Below are 13,377 nucleotides of genomic sequence, written 5' to 3' on the forward strand. Positions count from 1 at the left end.
GCCACCACACCCAGCTAATTTTTTATTTTTAGTAGAAACGGGGTTTCATCATGTTGGTCAGGCTGGTCTCGAACTCCGGACCTCAGGTGATTCGCCCACCTTGGTGTCCCGGAGTGCTGGGATTACAGGAGTGAGCCACCGCGCCCGGCCGGGATTATATGTTTTTATAAAATTTGCAAAAGTAAGAATGGTTATAAACTTTCGGTTTTGCAAGATGAAAATGTTTTAGAGATCTGTTGCACAGTAATGTGAAAATACTTAACACTCCTGAACTGTACACTTAGAATGGCTAAGACAAGCCAGGTGCAAGGCTCACACCTTTAATCTCAACACCTTGGGAGCCTGAGGTGAGAGGATCAGTTGAAACCAGGAGTTCAAGACCAACCTGGGCCTGTAATCCCAGCACTTTGGGAAGCCAAGGCAGGCAGGTCACCTGAGGTCAGGAGTTCGACAGCAGCCTGGCCAACGTGGTGAAGCCCAGTCTCGACTAAAAATACAAAAATTAGCCAGGCATGGTGGCACACACCTGTAATCCCAGCTACTCAGGAGGCTGAGGCAGGAGAATCCCTTGAACCCAGGAGGCAGAGGTTGCAGTGAGCCAAGATTGAGCCACTGCACTCCAGCCTGCATAGCAGAGGCAGACCCTATCTCAAAAAAATGGTTCAGATAGTTAAGTTTTGTTATGTATTTTCTTGCCATAATTTTTTAAAATTTTGCAAACATAAGGGGTACATGTTCTCAGGACCTCTTGATACTGTGCCTCAAGCCAATTAAAATTTTTTAAAAATGAAAATAGGGTCAGGAGTGGTGGCTCACTCCTGTAATCCCAGGACTTTGGGGAGGCCAAAGCGGGTGGATCACTTGAGGTCAGGAATTCAAGACCAGCCTGGCCAACGTGGTGAAACCCCATCTCTACTAAAAATACAAAAATCAGCTGGGCATGGCCGGGCACGGTGGCTCATGCCTGTAATCTCAGAACTTTGGGAAGCCAAGGCAGGCAGATTGCCTGAGGTCAGGAGTTCGAGACCAGTCTGACCAACATGATGAAACCTTGTCTCTACTAAAAATACAAAAATTAGCCAGGCATGATGGTCGGTGCCTGTAATCCCAGCTACTCGGGAGGCTGAGGCAGGAGAATCATTTGACCTGGGAGGCGGAGGTTGCAGTGAGCCAAGATAGTGCCATTACACTCCAGGCTGGGAGACAGAGCAAGACTCTGTATCAAAAAAATAAATTAATTAATTAAATCAAAAATCAAAAAAATAAAAATAGGCCATGTGCAGTGGCTCACACGTATAAACCCAGCACTTTGGGAGGCCGGGACAAGCAGATCACCTGAGGTCAGGAGTTTGAGACAAGCCTGGCCAACGTGGTAAAACACCATCTCTACTAAAAATACAAAAATTAGCAGGTGTGGTGGTGTGCACGTGGATTCCCAGCTACTTGGGAGGCTGAGGCAGGAGAATTGCTTGAAGGCAGGAGAACTGCTTGAACCCAGGAGGCGGAGGTTGCAGTGAGCCGAGGTTGCGCCATTGCACTCCAGCCTGGGTGACAGAGTGAGACTCCGTCTCAAAAAAATAAAACTAAGTAAATTAAAATAAAATAAAAATTTAAAATAAAAATTTTGCAAACATAAGATATTTTAACCATAGTTAGTTCAGACTTTTTTTCTCTTTCCACTCCCAACCTCTCCTTCATCACACCTCACTTTATATCAGGTGGCCACAGGTGTTTTGAAATCTGGCAAGGGAGAGGCTGATTTGGGTTTAGGGCTGGGGATGAGTATATTTATGGGATTCTGGCCCCTGCGGGTATAGTTATATTATTGCTAGGTGCTCCAGGTGGCATTCGGGAATATTCCTAATGCCACTGTGCTGTCTTCCTGAGTGTTGTGCTCTGAAGGTGCTGAATCAGAGATTATATGATGCCCAGCCCCAGGAGTACAAGGGCATTGTAAGAGAAATAAAATTTGAAATGCACGAAGCCAGAAGTAGTGTGTGGAAAATCCTTCCAAATACACAGCTCACATATGTAAGATATTTTATAGCAGTTGCTCCAAATGTAACAACAATCATTAAGAGTTAAATAATCTTACCAATGATGAATTGCAAAGCTGAAGGAAAATAATTTCTAAACTATCACTAATTAAAAACTAATTTTGATCAATCATGGTAAAGGAAAGGCTGAATTATCCTTCCAGTCCTGCTATAAAAATATCCAGGTGCAGTGGCTCACACCTATAATCCCAGCCCTTTGGGAGGCCGAGCCGGGCAGATCGCGAGGTCAGGAGTTTGAGACCAGTCTAGCCAACATGATGAAACCCCGTCTCTACTAAAAATACAAAAAAATAGCTGGGCGTAGTGGCAGGTGCCTGTAATCCCAGCAACTCAGGAATCTGGGGCAGGAGAATCGTTTGAACCTAGGAGACGGAAATTGCAGTGAGCCGAGATCGTACATTTACACTCCAGCCTGGGCAACAGGGCGAGACTGCCTCTCAAAAACAAACAAAAAATCCTACTGCCCAGGCACAGTGGTTCATGCTTGTAATCCCAGCACTTTGGGAGGTGGAAGTGGGAGGATCGCTTGAGGCTAGGAGTTCGGGACCAGCCTGGGCAACATAGTGACCAAACCCCATCTCTACAAAAAACATAAAGATTAACCAGGCATGGAGGCATGCATCTGTAGTCCCAGCTACTTGGGAGGCTGCAGCAGGAAGATTGCTTGAGCCCTGGAGTTCAAGGCTGCAGTGAGCTATGATCGTTCCACTGCACTCCACCCTGGGCAACAGAGCAAGACTCCATCTAGCAAAAAAAAATAGAGAAAATATCATACAGTTGCTGTCACATAAAGAATCAAAAAGTGTGCAGCCAAAAAAAAAAAAGTAAGCAAAAAAGGCCAGGTGCTGAGTCTCACACCTGCAATCTCAGCACTTTGGGAGGCTGAGGTGGGAGGATTGCTTGAGCCCAGGAGTTTGAGATCAGCCTGGGCAGCATTGTGAGACCCTGTCTCTATTTGAAACAAAAAAAGCATTATAGAAGAATGCTAAGCAGTTAATAAAAATTTCTTATTATTTTGGATTTTATATTATTTGTCTTATTTGTCAGTTTTTTTCATTTCAAAACTTGTTGGGTTTTTGTCTCATTCTAAATAAATATTCACTTTCAAATCTGATTTTTTTTTTTTTTTGAGATGGACTCTCACTCTGCCGCCCAGGCTGGAGTGTAGTGGTGCAATCTCGGCTCACTGCAGCCTCTGCCTCCTTGGTTCAATTAATTTTCCTGTCTCAGCCTCCTGAGGAGCTGGGACTACAGCTGCTCGTCACCACCCTTGGCTAATTTTTGTATTTTTTGTAGAGATGGGGTTTCACCATATTGATCAGGCTGGTCTCGAACTCCTGACCTCAGGTGATCCACCCGCCTCAGCCTCCCAAAGTGCTGGGATTACGGGAATAGGCCAGCACATCTGGCCTCAAACCTGATTTTGTGTTAATAATTTCATATTTTAAAGAGGGCCCCCAAATTGTTTCTGCTTGAAGGATGCATATGAGTTTCCATGCAGAAACTGTGCTATAATGCATTCCAAGCAGAGGACCCAGTATGTGTCATGGTCACAGAGGAGCTCATTCTGGAAACAGGCTGGTATGGCTAAATCCTGCTGCACAGAAAAGAGGAGAGAAACAACAACAATATTAATGATAATAGGCCAAGTGAGCCAAGATCATGCCACTGTACTCCAGCCTGGGCAATAGAGGGAGACCTTGTCTCAAAAACAAAACAAGGCCGGGCACGGTGGCTCACGCCTATAATCCTAGCACTTTGGGAGGCCGAGGTGGATGGATCACGAGGTCAGGAGTTCAAGACAAGCCTGGCCAAGATGGTGAAACCCCGTCTCTACTAAAAATACAAAAATTAGCCAGGTGTGGTGGCAGGTGCCTGTAATCCCAGCTACTCGGGAGGCTGAGACAGAGAATTGCTTGAACCTGGGAGGTGGAGGTTGCAGGGAGCCGAGATCGCACCACTGCACTCCAACCTGGGCGACAGAGTGAGACTCTGTCTCAAAAACAAAAACAATAATAGTAACTTCCTGGCCCCTTGATCAGCCTCTGTGCTGAGATATTCCTACCTTTCATGACTGGGAACAAACACCTCATACATCCTTACATATTTCTAGAGACTACTTCTGTTTTTTTGTTTTGTTTTGTTTTGTTGATATGGTGTCTCACTCTGTTAACCAGGCTGTAGTGCAGTGGTGCGATCTTAGCTCACTGCAACCTCTGCCTCCCAAGATCGGCTGATCCTCCCACCTCAGCCTCCCAAGTAGCTGGAATTACAGGCATGTGCCACCTCACTCAGCCAGAGACTACTTCTTGAGTGATTACAGCATGCCAAGCACTGGCTTTAAGTTTGTCATATGCTCTATCACACATAATCTTCACAATATGTCACAATGACCCTGCGAAGAGGGCATTCTTTTAGGAACCTCATTTAAATGATGAGAAATCTGAGGTAAGGGGGTAGAGTCTTCCCCTGAGCCACACTTTCCAGCCGTATGACCCTTCGGCAAGCGACCTGATTGCTCTGTGCCTCAGGTTTTTAATCTACAAAGTGGAGACAATATTGAAGTATCTTATTGGGAAGATTAAAATGGAAAAAAAATACATATACATTCATTTTTCAAATTTTACTAACCTCTGTTTTAAGCTTTGAAGAAATTTCAGGGAACAAAATAAAATTTCTGGGCCAGGCATTGCGGTTCATGTCTGTAATCCCAGCACTTTGGAAGGGCAGGAGGAGAGCTTAAACTCAGAAGTTCAAGGCTACAGTGAGCTATGATTGTGCCACTGAACTCCAGCCTGGGTGACAGAGCGAGACCTTGAAAAAAATAAAATAAAATTTTTCTAATGTTGTGGAACTTACATTCCAGTGGAGGGTAACTGAGTAAGATGTTTGATATATTGAACAGTGATAAATACTCAAGAGAAAAAACATAAAGCATGGTTGGCAGGCATGTCAGAGGGGTGTTGACATTTTGATGGGATAGCCAGGGAAAGTCACACTGAGAGGGGTCTTTTAAGTAGAGACCAGAAAGAAGCAAGGGAGCCAGTCATGCAGTTATTTGGAGAAAGAACATCCTAGGCAGAGGCAATAGCAAGTACAAAGGCCCTGAGGCAGAAATGTGCCTGGCACAAGCAATATGTGCGGAACAAAGGCGGAGATGCAAAGAGTGATAAAGACAAGTCAGATAACGTCAGGCCCTAGAGGTCATTATAAAGACTTTGGCTTTTTCCACTGGGCACAAGGGCTCATGCCTGTAATCCCAGCACTTTGGGAGCCCACAGCTGGTGGATCACCTGAGGTCAGGAGTTTGAGAGCAGCCTGGCCAACATGGTGAAACCCCATCTCTACTAAAAATACAAAAATTCGCTGGGCATGGTGGTGGGCACCTGTAGTCCCAGCTACTCAGGAGGCTGAGACAGGAGAGTCACTTGAACCCAGGAGGGAGAGGTTGCAGTGGGCCGAGATCACACCACTGCACTCCAGCCTGGGTGACAGGGTGAGACTCCATCTCAAAAAAAAAAAAAAAAAAAAAAAGACTGCCTTTTTCTCCAACTGAGATGAGAACTACTGGGTAAGGCCAGATGCTGCAGGACCAGATAGGAAACTATTTGAATAAGAAGTCTAGAGGTGATAATGGCCTGGACCAAGGTAGCTAGAAGTGTTCAAATTCTGGACATACTTTGAAGGTATAGCCAATAGGATTTGCTGAAGGATTGGACTTGGGGAGTGCAGGAAACAGAGGCACCAAGGTTGGCACCCAGGGTTCCAAAGTAGGCATCTGGAAGGATGGAGCTGCATAACTGACATGGCGGGGACCGAGAGGAGCCGGCTTGGGGAGGATGAAGAGCTCAGTTTTGGACACATTTAGACTGAGATGACTGCCAGACATCCCGGTGGAGAGAGAGGACAAAGGCAATTGGATCTCCAAGTCTGGAGTTGGGGATGGGGGGAATGTGCACTGGGGATATAATTTTGGGAGTGCTCCACATATGGATGAGATGTAATGCCACAGGCATGAGCAGAAGGGAGAGGGGCTTGGTTCTGTCCTAACCCTTCTCCTGTGGAATCCTACTGATACCCATGGTTCTGGAGCAAAATGCCCCCTAGAGGGCAGTCAAAGCAAATCAAAGAATGGGAACACAGCCCTGCATCCCAGCAACAGCTCCCTGGAGGCTGCAGGATGCCTCCCAGTTTAGAGGCAGGGGAGGGTGGCAACTCTACCAAGAAGCCAAGTTCTCAGCATCGCAGGACTGAGGCCTCGGTCTCTTCAGTCTATGTTTTGGCCACTGTAGAGAAGGACAACTGCCCTGCTTGCCCGACATGCCCTTACCATTCTATAGAATAGGACCTCAAGGCCAGGTGCAGTGGCTCATGCCTGTAATCCAACACTTTGGGAGGCCGAGGCAGGTGGATCACATGAGGCTAGGAGTTCAAGACCAGTCTGACCAACATAACAAAACCCCGTCTCTACAAAAAATACAAAAATCAGCCCAGGGTGGTGGCACACATCTGTAATCCCAGCTACTTAGGAGGCTGAGGCACAAGAATCACTGAGATTGTGCCACTGCACTCCACCCTGGGCGACACAGTAAGACCCTGTCTAAAAAAAAAAACCAAAAACAAAGAATAGGACCTCAAGCAAGATGGTTTTATCTCTAAGGGGCTTAGATATAGGCTGATGTTTGTGCATTGAGGATATCACGTCTCATGTCACATTCTTTCATGCAACATTACATTTGAGGAAGGACACTGTGGCTCACACCTGTAATCCCAGCACTTGGGAGGCCGAGGTTGGTGGATCACCTGAGGTCAGGAGTTTCAGCTAAACCCTGTCTCTACCAAAAATACAAAAATTACCCAGGCATGGTTGTTCATGCCTGTTATCCCAACTACTTGGGAGGCTGAGGCAGGAGAATGGCTTGAACCCAGGAAGCAGAGGTTGCAGTGAGCCGAGATCGCGCCACTTCCCTCCAGCCTGGGCGACACAGCGAGACTCTATCTCAAAAAAACAAAACAAAACAAAACAAAAACCTCATAATATTTGATAAGCTATTAGTAAATAACTATTCATTGACACCAATTCCAAGCCTGCTTGCTTTGAATACTCTCACCTAAGAAAAGCTATGAGGCAAGGAAAATTATCACTCTTTACATGTAGATGAGGAAACCAAAGTCCAGAGAGATGAGGTACTTGTTTCAGATAACCCAAGAAATAGGAGGCAGGGCTAGGACTGCCCACTTCGGTGTGGCGCCAGACCCCATTCATTTTCTATTATCCCACTTTGACCTTGAGTGCTAAGGAGTCTGGCCCTGCACTCAGAGCTGCAGGGGAATGATAAAAGTCATGCTCCTGCCTTTAAGCAGGTCAGCGCTCAGCAGACAAGCAAAACAAAAGTACTCAGCATTGTAAGAGACAAGGCTGGCCGAGCTCAGTGGCTCATGCCTGTAATCCCAGCACTTTGGGAAGCTGAGGCAGGTGGATCACTTGAGGTCAGGAATTCGAGAACAGCCTGACCAACATGGTGAAATCCTGTCTCTACTAAAAATACAAAAAATTAGCCAGGCATGGTGGTGGGTGCCTGTAATCCCAGCTACTAGGAAGGCCGAGGCAGGAGAATCACTTGAACCCTGGAGATGGAGGTCGCAGTGAGCCAAGATCGCCCACTGCACTTGAGTACTTACTATTTGGTAAAGATTGTTTTCATGTATTGGCATATATATATCCATAGATAGATAGATAGATAGACAGATAGATAGATTTAATTTAATTTAATTTTATTTTATTTTTTTTTTGAGACAGAGTCTTACTGTGTTGCCTGGGCTGGTCTCCAACTCCTGGGCTCACGTCACCCTCCCCTTCAGCCTCCCAAAGTGCTGGGATTACAGGCTTGAGCCACCGCGCCCGGCCAATTTTATTTTTTTTTTGAGACAGAGTCTTACTGTGTTGCCTGGGCTGGAGTGCATGGCATGATCTTGGCTCACTGCAACCTCCACCTCCCAGGTTCAAGCAATTCTTCTGCCTCAGCCTCCCAAGTAGCTGGGATTACAAGCATGCACCACAATGCCCAGCTAATTTTTTTTTGTATTTTTAGTAGAGATGGAGTTTCATCATGTTGGTCAGCTATTTATATATTTTTTGAGACAGAGTCTTGCCCTGTTGCCCAGGCTACATTGCTGTGATGCGATCACAGCTCACTGCAGCCTCTACTTCCCGGGTTCAGGTGATCCTCCCACCTCAGCCTCTCAAGCAGCTGGGACTACAGGCATGTGCCACCACCCCTGGCTAATTGTTTTGTATTTTTTATAGAGATGGGGTTTTTTCATGTTGCCCAGGCTGGCCTTGAACTCCTAGGCTCAAGCGATCCTCCCAATTTGGCCTCCCAAAGTGCTGGGATTACAGGCTTTAGGCACCTTGCCCGGACGGCTAATTTAAGCTGATTTATTCTTCACAGTAGTGCCATAGTAGGTACTATTATCATCTCCATTTTGCAGAGGAAGAAGCTGAGGCACAATGTTAAGTGCAGAAATATCATGTAAGTAGGAAATGGGGAATCAACAGTGTTCCAGGCAGAAGGAGAATCACATGCAAAACCTAGAAGGCCGGGGAGAGCCTGGCTTTGTTGGCTATTATGCAGCAACCAGAGAAAGCACCTTCTTCCGGCCACACTGGGCTCATATCCCACACACGCCAATCAAGTGTTTCGGTTCAGCCCACCGTGGAAGGGACAGAGCCAGGATTTGAACTCAGGGGCTGTCTGACTTCCAAATCCATGACAACCATGTCAAGTACGTTTTCTCAATATTGAGTCATGTGGGGAGAGAGTTCTTCCCTTTCTGTTACCCATATATTTCTGGTTTTTTGTTTTTTTTGTGTTTTTTGAGACAGAGCCTCACTCTGTCACCCAGGTTGGAGTGCAGTGGCATGCTCTCGGCTCACTGCAGCCTCTGCCTCCCAGGTTCGAGCAATTCTCCCTCCTCAGCCTCCCGAGTAGCTGCAATTGCAGGCATGTGCCACTATGCCCAGCTATTTTTGTATTTTTAGTAGAGATGGGGTTTCACTGTGTTGGCCAGGCTGGTCTCAAACTCCTGGCCTCAAATGATCCGCCAGTCTTGGCCTCCCAAAGTGCTGGGATTACAGATGTGAGCCACTACATGCCGGCCATATACTGACAGAGGTTGTTAATACCCCCACAATACATAATTCAAGGATGAAATAATGAGATCACAGAAATTTTTACTAGATTAGAAAGAGAAGGCATCGTTAGGCAAACCTGTGTCCCTCCATGTCACTAGTGTGGCCAGAAGGAAAGTGGAAATTGACAACAGACAACAAAAAATAAAAATATAATGTGTAAAACAAAATAATGTGCAAAACAAAAAATGTAGTAAGTTCTTATCTAACACATTGGAAATCACAGAAAAGGTCAGGTGCTGTAGCTCATGCACATAATCCCAGCACTTTGGAAGGCCAAGGCGGGATCACTTGAGCCCCAGTTTGAGATCAGTCCAGGCAACATAGCGAGACCCTGTCTCTACCAAAAAGGCTGGGGGCAGTGGCTCACGCCTGTAATCCCAACACTTTGGGAGGCCGAGGTGGGTGGATCACCAGTTCAGGAGATCAAGACAATCCTGGCCAACATGGTGAAAACCCGCCTCTGCTAAAAATGCAAAAATTCGCCGAGCGTGGCGGCGCACACCTGTAGTCCCAGCTACTCAGGAGGCTGAGGCAGAATTGCTTGAACCTGGGAGGCAGAGGCTGCAGTGAGCCAAGATGGCGTCACTGCACTCCAGCCTGGCGACAGAGTGAGACTCTGTCTCCAAAAAAAAATTTAAAAAGTAGCTGGGTGTGGGCCGGGCACGGTAGCTCACACCTGTAATCCCAGCCCTTTGGGAGGCCGAGGCAGGTGGATCACGGGGTCAAGAGATCCAGACCATTCTGGCCAACACGGTGAAACCCTGTCTCTACTAATTAGCCAGGTGTGGTGCCACACTCCTGTAGTCTCAGCTACTCGGGAGGCTGAGGCAGGAGAATCACTTGAACCCGGGAGGTGGAGGTTGCCTTGAGCCGAGATGGCGCCATTGCACTCCATCTGGGCAACAGAGTGAGACTCCGTCTAAAAAAAAAAATTAGCTGGGTGTGGTGGTATATCCCTGTAGTTCCAGCTCCTTGGGAGGCTGAGTTGGGAGGACCACGTGAGCCCAGGAGGTTGAGGCTGCAGTGAGCCATGATGGCTCCACTGTACTTCAGCCTGGGTGACACAGCAAGACCCTGTCTCACAAAAAATAAATAAATAAATAAAATAAAATAACAGAAAGGACCTCCACATATCCAAGAAAATACATCTCTACCATATATCCCAGTAACATGTTTGTTTGTTTGTTTGTTTGTTTTATAATACCAATACCTCCAGATCACCAGATCCACCAGATCACCAGATCCATCAGATCACCCTGCCCATTTGCATTTACATGGCAAGGAAAATGATACATATTATATTTTAGAAGCTATTCTAGGGAAGTATGAACAGCCTAGTACTTGCAGGAATTTGAGGATGTTAAATTTCCCTACACATTGTTGCATAGATGGTATCATGATTAGAGGAACAGGTAGAAAACATAAAATAACTTGAACAAGTAAAATCATTAAATGTTGGCTGAGTGCTATGGCTCACACCGGTAATCTCAGCACTTTAGGAGGACAAGTGGGGAGAACAGTTTGAGTTCAAGACCAGCCTGGCCAACATGGCAAAACCCTGTCTCTGCAAATAATACAAAAATTAGCCGGCCATGGGAACGCATGCCTGTAGCCCCAGCTATTCGGGAGGCTTAAAGTGTGAGGATCACTTGAGCCATGGAGGCAGAGGTTGCTGTGAGCTGAGATCGCACCACTGCATTCCAGCCTGGGCAACAGAGTGAGACCCTGTCTTAATAAATAAATAAATAAATAAAATCATTAAATGTTTAAAATTAAGAATATGGGCCAGGCACGGTGGCTTACACCTGTAATCCCAGCACTTTGGGAGGCCGAGGCAGGCAGATCGCTTGAGGCCAGGAGTTCGAGACCAGCCTGGACAACACAGCAAAACCCTGTCTCTACCAAAAATACAAAAATTAGCCAGGCGTTGTGTCGTGCATCTGTCGTCCCAGCTACTTAGGAGACTGAGGGATGAGAGTCACTTGAACCCAGGAGGCAGAGGTTGCAGTGAGCCAAGATCACACCACACCAAGATGACAGTGCTCCAGCCTTGGCGACAGAGCAAGACCCTGTCTCAAAAAGAAACAAAATCAAAAGAAGATGGGGCCGGGCGCAATGGCTCATGCCTGTAATCCCAGCACTGTGGGAGGCCAAGGTGGGAGATCTCCTGAGGTCAGGAGTTCAAAACCAGCCTGGACAACATGGTGAAACCTTGTCTCTACTAAAAATACAAAAATTAGCCGGGCGTGGTGGCAGGTGCCTGTCATCCCAGCTACTCAGGAGGCTGAGGCAGGAGAATCACTTGAATCCGTGAGGCGGAGGTTGCAGTGATTTGAGACAGTGCCACTGCACTCCAGCCTGGGTGACACAGCAAGATTTCATATCAAATAAATAAATAAATAAGATGGAGAAGATGGACAGGGCCGGGCGTGGTGACTCACGCCTGTAATCTCAGCACTTTGGGAGGCCAAGGCAGGTGAATCACCTGAGGTCAGGAGTTCGAGACCAGCCTGACCAACATGGTGAAACCTCATCTCTACTAAAAATACAAAAATTAGCCAGGCATGGTGGCACTTGCCTGTAATCCCAGCTACTTGGGAGGCTGAGGCAGGAGAATTGCTTGAACCCGAGAGGCAGAGGTTGCACTGAGTCAAGATAGTGCCACTGCACTCCAGCCTGGGTGACAGATTGAGACTCTCAAAAAAAAAAAAGCTTCTATAATTAATGGTATTATTTGGCTAATAGAGAAAACTTATACTAAGTTGAATATTCTTTTACCATATATCAAATCACCAGGAAAAAAATCCACAAATTTCCTTGAGGATCAGACATCCTTCAATGGACTGAAGGAGGTAGCAAGACATTTTACCCTGAGGACCTATACTAATAACGGAAACAAAGATTTCAATGACTCATGAACATGCTGATTGACCACTCTGAGTCAGACTTTGAAGGTCAGGCATAGGATCATTTCTTTGTCAGCCTACTGGACAAAGAAATTTCTGATACAGAAAACTAGACGCCGGCCGGATGTGGTGGCTTACACCTGTAATCCCAGCATTTTGGGAGGCTGAGGCAGGTGGATCACTTGAGGTAAAGAGTTCAACAACAGCCTGGCCAACATGGTGGAACCCCGTCTCTACTAAAAATACAAAAATTATCTGGGCATAGTGGCAGTTGCCTGTAATCCCAGCTACTTAGGAGGCTGAGGCAGAATCACTTGAACTGGGGAGGTGGAGGTTGCAGTGAACCAAGACTGCACCATTGCACTCCAGCCTGGGCAACAAGAGTGGAAAATAAATAAATAAATAAATAAAACTAGCCCCATAGAGAAAAAAGGCACTGGTGACATCCTTGCATTACAGGATGCAGAGGAACTGTTGGTAGCCCCAAAATAAGAACAAAGTTACTCATCCTATCATGAGCTAGACTCAGTTCTGATCAGACAAAGGGAGTAGCCCAAGTATTACCCACCTAGAATGGAAATGGAACATAATGGAAAGGACAATGCAGGGTCCCAGTGATACATCAAAGGTGCATGAGGAGCCAGGTGCGATGGCTCAGTCCTGTAATCCCAGCACTTTGAGAGACTGAGGCGGGTGGATTGCTTGAACTCAGGAGTTCGAGACGAGCCTGGTCAACATGGTGAAAACTTATCTCTGTAGAAAAAAATTAACCGGGTGTGGTGGCATGCACCTGTAGTCCTAGCTGCTTAGGAGGCTGAGGTGGGAGGATTTCTTGAGCCTGGGAGGCAGAGGTTACAGGTGAGCCGAAATTGCGCCATTGCACTCCCACCTGGGGAACAGAGAGCCAGCAGACCTTGTCTCAAAAAAAAAAAAGGGTGCATGAGGAGGTAGTGTCTTAGCTGTTGCTAGACTTGCTCCATGAGCAGAGAGAACAGGAAACACCTTGACCACCACCCCTGGAGATAGCAGTTTCCTCCTGTCTGAGCTGGCACTGGGGCACGGGTGATGTGTGTGGTTCATGGATGCAAATGCCTCACTCATACCATAGGAATCAAGCAGAAAGCAACAGCAGGCCGGGCGCGGTGGCTCAAGCCTGTAATCCCAGCACTTTGGGAGGCCGAGACGGGCGGATCACGAGGTCAGGAGATCGAGACCATCC

The sequence above is a fragment of the Colobus angolensis genome, unplaced genomic scaffold, assembly GCF_000951035.1.
Source record: "Colobus angolensis palliatus isolate OR3802 unplaced genomic scaffold, Cang.pa_1.0 Scaffold130, whole genome shotgun sequence".
In the NCBI taxonomy this organism is placed as follows: domain Eukaryota; kingdom Metazoa; phylum Chordata; class Mammalia; order Primates; family Cercopithecidae; genus Colobus; species Colobus angolensis.